At 54.2% G+C, this 8,623-nt stretch overlaps 1 long non-coding RNA gene across 3 annotated transcripts in view; it reads left to right on the forward strand.

The window, feature by feature from the left end:
• The first annotated feature begins 1,109 nt into the window (after window positions 1-1,109).
• LOC109497984 overlaps window positions 1,110-8,623 on the forward strand; it is a 41,746-nt gene continuing 34,232 nt past the window's right edge. The window contains exon 1 of one of the 3 annotated variants that reach the window (XR_006595145.1): window positions 1,110-1,356. This is a non-coding gene — a long non-coding RNA (uncharacterized LOC109497984). The remainder of the gene's footprint in view (window positions 1,357-8,623) is intronic. The other 2 variants (XR_006595144.1, XR_002740960.2) reach the window with 2 other exon arrangements.

The following is an 8,623-nucleotide window of genomic DNA, read 5'->3' on the forward strand; positions in this document are numbered from 1 at the left end:
AGACTTCTCCAAGTTCACTTCCACGTAGGTTTATTAAAGGATAATTAATTAAAATGTGCTAATTCGAAGCTTACCTACACATTATTAAAATTCAACAGCTACGGCATCAATTGTTTAGAACTTGGACCAAAAAAAAGATATTTTCAGGGCAAAGTACTTTATCATGAATTTATGATTGATGTGATTTATATTTATATACTGACTTCTCATCAATTTTATCTTTTTTTAATGTTTATTTTATTTATTTTGAGAGAGAGAGAGAGAGAGCACCCAAGTGTGGGGAGGGGCAGAGAGAGGAAGAGAGAGAATCCCAGGCAGGCTCTGCCCTGTCAGCACAGAGTCCGATTTGGGGCTTGATCTCACGAACCATGAGATCGGGATGTGAGCCGAAATCACGAGTTGAACACAACCACCTGAGCCACCCAGGTGCCCCTCATCAATTTTACCTTTATTTTTTTATTTAAAAAAATTTTTTTTTTCAACGTTTATTTATTTTTGGGACAGAGAGAGACAGAGCGTGAACGGGGGAGGGGCAGAGAGAGAGGGAGACACAGAATCGGAAACAGGCTCCAGGCTCCGAGCCATCAGCCCAGAGCCCGACGCGGGGCTCGAACTCACGGACCGCGAGATCGTGACCTGGCTGAAGTCGGACGCTCAACCGACTGCGCCACCCAGGCGCCCCCAATTTTACCTTTAAATTCTCTCAGACGATGTGCCCCTCTTATTGCTTGCACCCAGGGAAGACCACTCCCATGCCCTGTTTTTGCTGAGACCACCGGTTTTAACAACAATGAAAGAAAAGGGCCCTCAGAGGGAGCCAGCCCAGTGCTAAGTATTTTTTTTTTTTTTATAAAAAGTAGTGTTTCTAATCCTCACAATGTATGCCTCAGTAAGAAAGGTGAGGTTCAGAGAGGATAAGTAACTTCTCTAAGGTTACACAGCTAGACACTAGAGCCAGGTTTTCAGTTACTGGTCCGTCTGACTCCAGAACCTTCCGTTGTGGTTTGTGTTATTTATTTTGGCTACGGCTCCTAGAGCTCTCTGTGGCATATGTTTTTTAGATCGAGGGGCAACGTGCTAGTGTGAAGTGTACATCTCGACAACTCTTTGCATGTGTGCACGCCCATGTAACCACCACCCAGAGCAAGATACATTTCCAGAAGGTTCCTCATGCCCCTTCCAGGTACTCGCTATTCTGACCTCTATCAGCATTGATTAGCTTTTCCTGGGAGGAGCGGCGTGGAACCACTTATCTCGCTGAGGCAAGGAGGAAGACAGGAGGATTTCCGTGTGAGGAGGAGCTGCTCACGGCAACATGGCAACATCGGAGGGGGAGCCTCCACAGGCAGTGGGGAGGTGAGGCCGCCGTGGGGTCCTGGTGGGGGGGAGGAGGCATGGGCCAGCGCCAGCCAGGTAGGCGACAAGAGATGAGTGGAAATCCTGCCACCCACCCCTCCCCCGGCTGACCCCTCTGAGTCAGAGTGTGGCTGTTTGCTTGGAACTTGTTCTAATAACTGGGGATGGCAGCGTGTGGACAGGGAGGGGAGGCCCTGGGGCCTGGCCAGTTCTGGAAGCACGCAGGCTGGCATCGGGGCATTTGGTGATGAAAGTGTCAGAGACGAGCCTTCCACACACAGTTCAGAGCGTTGAAAGCCTGCGGCGGGAACTGCCACTTTGCTGACCGGGTGCGAGTGGGTTGGGCTCCAAACCGCTGAGTTTGGTGCTGGAGGGATGGGACAGTCCAGGGAACCCGTGAGTCTCTTGGCTGCTGCTGTAGCCACCCCCCTAGATAAGATCCCAGAATGAGCCAGTCTCCCCTTTGCGTTACCGGAAGGAAACATAGCCTCATAAGTCAAAAGGTCCTGGCTTCAAATCCTGGCTCCCCCGTGACTCACAGTGCTGGGATTAGGGTGCACTAAGGGGTGCTCCTAGATGCCCCAAGGGAGCAAACTTTAAGGGACTCTCCCTCTCAGGTGCCCGCCTTGCACTGCGTCACCGGAGAGTGAGCGCCTCTTGAAGAGGGAGGCCCCTGGGGCACAAAATGAGTTTATGGCAGCAACTCAGTAAATATTGGTGGCCTGACTACATAGGACAGTCCCCTATCCTAATGTGTCACTCGGGGACATTAGGCTATGCTGAGGTCACAAATCCCCAAAGCTCAGTGGCTTGACCCAACAAAGGTTTATCTTTGCTCACGAAGAGTCCAATGGAGTCAGGTAGGTCTTCTCCATCTTGGGCCCGATTGTCTGGCTCTTCTCTTCCCTTCCCACGTGTGTGCTCTGAGGTCAGCAGCACCCCGGTGCTTGTTTGAAAGGAGGAATCCCAAGCCCCGCCCAGAATCAACCTGCATTTTAATGAGACCCAGAGGTGATTTGTATGCCAGTGGAATTTCTGCCTGGTGCCGGTTCAGCTGGTCCACAAATACCCAGCCCCCAGGCACCTCTCCCGGCCTCTCCTTCCACACATTCCCCGGTCTGGACGGGAGTTCAGAGGTGTGCTCCTGGCCTGAGATCCCAGGTGCCATGATGAGCTCCTTCTCCCACCCCTTAGGACAGCTGTGGGGCTTGAACAGTTTAACACTTGGCTTCAGTCTGAGCTGGCAAGGTTCTGTGTGCAGGGACACACAGGGTCCAAAGGGGCTGGAATGCAGAGCTCTCAGCCCACGCATGTGACCGCCTCTGCACACGGCCTCATGCAGCCGTGTGAACTGGGAGGCCTGGCAGTGAACTGGTCCTCACTTGCTGGGTGAGGGGGTTGGCACCCGGGGCTGTGCCAAGGGTGCAGCTGGTGAAGCACTGATAAGCCTGCTGGGGAGCTGGGAGGAAGTCATGATGGGACATGGAAAGGGCTTTGGAAATTGGCATGAGGGTTTATTTACAGACTTAGTCTGCCAGGGAGAAGGCACTGAACCTGGCACATGTTAGGTGCTACTTACATATTTGTTGCAAGCATGAGTGAATTGGGGGACCCAAGCTCTAATGCCAGCTCTATGGCTAGACATTCTCGGGAAAATTCCTTGCCCTTGCTTGGCCTTAGTTTCCTCATTTGTTAAATGGGACTGGGGCAAACTCCATATTTTCTAGGGCCTCTTGGCTCCAGGAATCTGTTTCTGTGTCTGGAAGCATGAGTGTCAGGTCTGATCCAGAGGGAAGCATGGAGGGAGGGACCTCAGGAATATAGAGTTCTAGAACGTCAGGCAGAGGTGGTTCCTGTAGACTCACTGATGTCTGACTAGTCAGAGTTCAGGAGACCACGCTGAGTTGGAACCAGTTGTTCACAAGGGACTGGGTGCTAGGACAGGTGGATTTGCTCTTTGCTAGACATCTCTTGGAGGACGCAGATAATAGGTTAGGTTATTCCCTCCCCATCAAAGAGCCCCTCCATCCTTCAGGACATTCGGTCTCCAGGGACTTACCTCTCACTGAGTCCCTGGCATTACATGTTCATATCCATACCTAATCCATCCATCCATTTGTCCTTCAGTCCAGCTGTTCATCTGTATATCCATCCATCCATCCATCCATCCATCCATCCATCCATCCATCCATCCATCCATCTGTATATCCATCCATCCATCTGTATATCCATCCACCCATGCATTCATTCAACAAGCACTGAATGCAGTGGGCCATGCCCTATGAGTACATAAAGAATTAAAATAAGGTCTCAAGGGGCGCCTGGGTGGCTCAGTCAGTTAAGCGTCAGCTCTTGACTTCGGCTCAGATCGTGATCTCACGGTTTGTGAGTTCGAGCCCCACATCGGGCTGTGTGCTGACAGCAGGCAAAGCCTGCTTTGGGATTCTCTCTCTCCCTCTTGCTCTCTGCCCCTCCCCCACTCATGTGCTCTGTTCTTTGTCAAAATAAATAAACTTAAAAGGAAAACTTCAATTAAGGGGTGCCTGGGTGGCTCAGTCGGCTAAGCGTCCGACTTCGGCTCAGGTTATGATCTCATGGCTTGTGAGTTCGAGCCCCACGTCGGGCTCTGTGCTGACAGCACAGAGCCTGGAACCTCTTCAGATTCTGTGTCTTTCTCTTTCTCTCTCTCTCTCTGCCCCTCCCCCACTCACACTCTGTCTCTCAAAAATAAACAAACATTGGGGCGCCTGGGTGGCGCAGTCGGTTAAGCGTCCGACTTCAGCCAGGTCACGATCTCGCGGTCCGTGAGTTCGAGCCCCGCGTCGGGCTCTGGGCTGATGGCTCAGAGCCTGGAGCCTGTTTCCGATTCTGTGTCTCCCTCTCTCTCTGCCCCTCGCCCGTTCATGCTCTGTCTCTCTCTGTCCCAAAAATAAATAAACGTTGAAAAAAAAAATTAAAAAAAAAAAATAAATAAATAAACATTAAAAAAAATGTTTAAATAAGGTCTCTGTCCAGTGGGCTCACAGATTATAGGGGAAGAGAGAGACAAGCAGAGGTGATTAAGCACAGTAACTGGGAAGGCAATGAGAGAAGAGGACCCAGCCCAGTCTGGGAGGTGGGAGAGGTGGCTTCGGAAGTCTTACTGGAAGAGGTGACATCTGAGCCGAGTCTTGAGGCAACAGTAGGAGTTGTCCAGGCAAAAAGTCCATTAAAATAGAGGCTGGGAGAGAACAAAGGCCTGGGAGTAGCATGAGGGAGTAGCATGAGCTGTGAGTGGCTGAGCCTGGATAAATCCTGGAGGGCTAAGTGAGGGGCAGGCCGAAATGCAGCTGGAGAGGCCTGGTCATGGAGGGCCCTGTGTCAGTTCGGGGGGACATTGTGGGTCATGGTCATGGAGGGCCCTGTGTCAGTTGGCGGGGGACGTTTGTGGCTGGGGCTGGGAGGAGGGATTGCCTTGGGAAACCCAGGGACTGTCTGGAGATGCAGAAACGCTCTGGATCAGGCATCAGGATGCCAGCTTCCTTCCTCCTCTCTGCCCCTAAGTGGCCGTAGGGCAGTCACCTGCCCTCTCTGGGCCTTAGTTCCCCTGCTGTGACATGACAAGGGGGCCCTCTGCGGCCTCTTGGGAGACTTCCAGCTCTGAGGGAGCCCTTGAGTCGCCTGTGGTTAGCAAACCCAATACCCACGTGAACATCTGGCCTGGCCTGAGCCATGAGTTAATTGTTCCCAGTCCCTGTGTGTGTTGGGGGTAGGGAGGGCACTTGTTAGGGGGACCCTGGTTGGGGGCCGCCCCCACAGGGCTCTCAGTCATGGGACAGAAGGATGTGCTAAGGAGGGAGTGAGTCACCAGCCAGGCATCAGTTTGGGCCCCAGGGTCCCCAGGTAGGGGGAGGGGAGCCCCACTCCTGACTCCTAGTTGCCCCAGAACCCCCTTCTCAAGACAGCAGACCCCTGTTCAGAACAAACTCCCACACAAAACTAACATTTTTAAAACCGGCCCAGGGAAGATGGTTTGGGATGAAGCAGAGGGAGGGGGCCCTCAGCTGGGGCTCCGGGCCCTCTCTCCCACCCACCAGCAGTCCCCACGGCCTGACCACTGTGATTTACTTCTTCTTAAAAGATGGCCTGGAAGCATCTCCCAGCTACTACTGTCTGGGATTCAGACAATAAGATAGAAGCGATTCAGGGGGCAGGGAGAGACCCAGTCATGTCCTGGCTCTGTCACTCACTGCGTGACCTTGGGTGAGTCACTTCACCTCTCTGGGCCTCAGTTTCCAAGCAGAGCTGTCATGAGAATTAAAGGGCTGGGCATAGCGGCATTCAGGAGATGGCACGCTCCTTGTGACTCGTGCCCCCTCCGTCTCTGCCCCCTGCCCCACAGCCCCTCGCAGCTGCTTGCTCTGGGCGGCGAGGAGGCCGTAGCCACAGCTGAGACTTGCCCTTCCGTCTCCAAGCTGCCTGGCAGTTTCTCTCACCCCGCAGCCCTTCCGAAAGGACCAGCCACACCCTCCCTCTGGGCATAGCCCCCACTCTCAGGAACCCAAGACCTGCCTCCGTAGAAGTGATTTCACCCTCAGACACCAGATGGGTCGTCCGGGCTGCAGCAAGGGGCACCCAGACCGGCTTCCAGGAGCCCGGTGCAGCGCGTGGGACAGAGAGGCCCCCAGTGCCCCATCCAGCCGGCCCCACAGAAAACACTTCATTACTGGAAGCCCAGCCAGGCGGAGGGGCTGGAAGTGGTTGTGCTACAGGAAGCCTCACAGGGTCAGCCAAACCTCGGCCTTCGAGGCCAGCAGCAGCCCACGGACTGGCCACATGGGGCTGGCTCACTGGGGGTGTTTACGGAAACCCTGGCCCTGAGGCCGGCCCAGCTGCCGGGCTGGGATCCCCTGAGGCTCCCCAGGCCTCCAAGTGCCAGCTTGGCAGAGGACATCAAGGCTGCAGCTGAAGCCTTGTTTTCCTCATGGCCCACCTGGGGAGTGGAGAGCTGAGGACCCACCCCCCACCCCCCAGAGAACAGGGGGTGGTAGAGATGGGCGAGGTCTTCAGGCCGGCTCTGGGCCCCCTGGTCCAGCTTCCTGAGCTGGGTCAGGGGACCAGGCCCTTTCTGGACACCCTGGAAAATGGCATCAACTCACAAGAAGCAAGTAGCCAGTGGATTCTGGAGCTAGGCTGCCTGGGTTCAAATCCTGACATCGCCCCTCACTGGCCGTAGAACTCTGGATAGTTTGCTCAATTTTTCTGTGCCTTGGTTTCCCTGTCTGTAAAATGAGGGTGATGATAATAGTACCCACTACAAGGAGACGTTGATGTGACGAAATGATCTCATTCGTGTAAAATGTACCACAGAGTTGCTCTCACATACTCAGTGCCCTGTTTGCTATGGAAATCTTTTCAACTGAAATATTTGCGGGGCACCCACACCATGACTGAGGAGCTGAGGTTATGCAGATGAATCAGATTTGGTTCCTGCCCCAGGGAGCTTCAAGGTCAAGGTGAGGGTTTGGGGGGTTAGGAGGTCGGGCTGTGATGTACCTAATTACTGTAGTCACAATGGAAATGAATTGGTGAACATGTGGCTCTCCAGTGTCTCTGTGGGAGCAGGGGCCACACGATCCCAGTCACTGCTCTATCCCAGCACCCAGCAAGGAGACTGCCACCAACTCGGGGTTTAAACCTGGGGGCGGGGCGAGCAGACGAACACCCGATGCTTTCTGAACGCAGAGAGGCCATAGGCACTGAGCGCAATGCTTCAAGTGCATGACATCCTTCTGATTCCCCAGCATGGAGTCGGTTGTGTCATTCTTTCTGTGTTTAGAGAAGCAAACGGAGGCTCAGAGAGGCCGGCCCGACGTCTCGCAGCTGGTGAGTGGCGAAGCCAGGACTGAACCCATGCCTCAGTTCAAAGCCTGCATTTTTAACCACTAAGTTACCCATTGTCCATGTAGGTTTTTTTGCCAGCAACCCTGGGAGTTCAGAGTTGTGCCCGGCCCGGCTTGAGAAGATCCAGAAGGATCTTGGGGGAGGGAAGACCCTCTAGGCAGAGAGCCTCGCCTGTGGAAAGGCAAAGACGCAGAGCCAGGCCACCGTCCTAGTCTCAGCAGCACGACCTGTTTGTGGAATAGCAAAGGCTGCGGCCTGCAGGGCTGAGGTGCATGAGTGATGAGAGTGACAGGTGGCAAGACTGAGGGACGTCTGCAAACAGCCTTGAATGCCAAGAAAAGGCTTAGACTGTCCTGTGGGGTACAGAAGCCCTGAACAGTCCCGAGCAGTGTTTGTATGAGACCGGACCAATTTGTACAAATGACAAACCCCAGCGTGGCTCCTGGCGCTGAGCTATCTCCCCCAGATCGAAATTCACCTGCCCCAGATTCCACTTCATCCAAAGCAATGTATGTGTGCCTTTGGGGCACAGGGCGTGGTCATGGAGTGGCCAGGCTTGGAGTCCTTGGAGCCCAGAAACGTGCCGCCTTCCTCAGCCCGGCCTCAGCCCCAGTCCCCTCAGTGACCTACTTTGGGGGTGGATCCCATTTTGACCACAGTGGCTGCCAGCAGCAGGAGGAGATACAGAAGGTAGCAGAGACGGGCGGGGTGGGGTGGGGAGGTGCCCACAAGGCCCTCAGCAGCTCCATCTTCACCCCCAGCCCACCTGGCATTCAGACAAATGGGAGTTCAGACGTTGGACCTGTCCTATACTTGGGCCGTGCCCCCTGCTGGGTGCCTTGAGGTCTCCCTCATTCATAACATAGACAATCATGAACGAGAGGAACACTGTGAGGATTGCTTGGGGTTTTGAATATGGGGCACGGAGCATGGGGCTCGTTCAGGGTGAATGCTCCACAAATAAGAGCTCAATGTCATTACCGCCAGAGCCTGAAAGCAGAAAGCTGTCTGGTCTCGGAAGAACTCAGAAACCACCCGCTGTGGCCTGGAAATGCCCACAGGGCATCTGGGCCATACCCCTGTCCCCAGGTGCCTGGCACCTGATTTAGCTCAGGGAGGTCAGTCTCCTCCAATTGGCATTGGGGCCCCTGCCTTGAGTCCTGTGTCTGCACCTTGTGGGGCACAGGCCGGTGAAAGGCAGAAGGAGCCATGTCTGGGCTCCATCATGAGGGCTGTGGGGTCAGACCACCTTGGCCTGCCCTGAGCTCTGGCCCTCCCATCACAGGACAAGTCACTTACTGTTTCAGTGTCTCAGTTTCCTCATTTGAAAAATGGGCACATCATAGGGTCACGGTAAGGATTAGCTGGGAGGTGGCAGCTATGT

Source organism: Felis catus, chromosome A3 (assembly GCF_018350175.1).
Source record: "Felis catus isolate Fca126 chromosome A3, F.catus_Fca126_mat1.0, whole genome shotgun sequence".
Classification (NCBI taxonomy): domain Eukaryota; kingdom Metazoa; phylum Chordata; class Mammalia; order Carnivora; family Felidae; genus Felis; species Felis catus.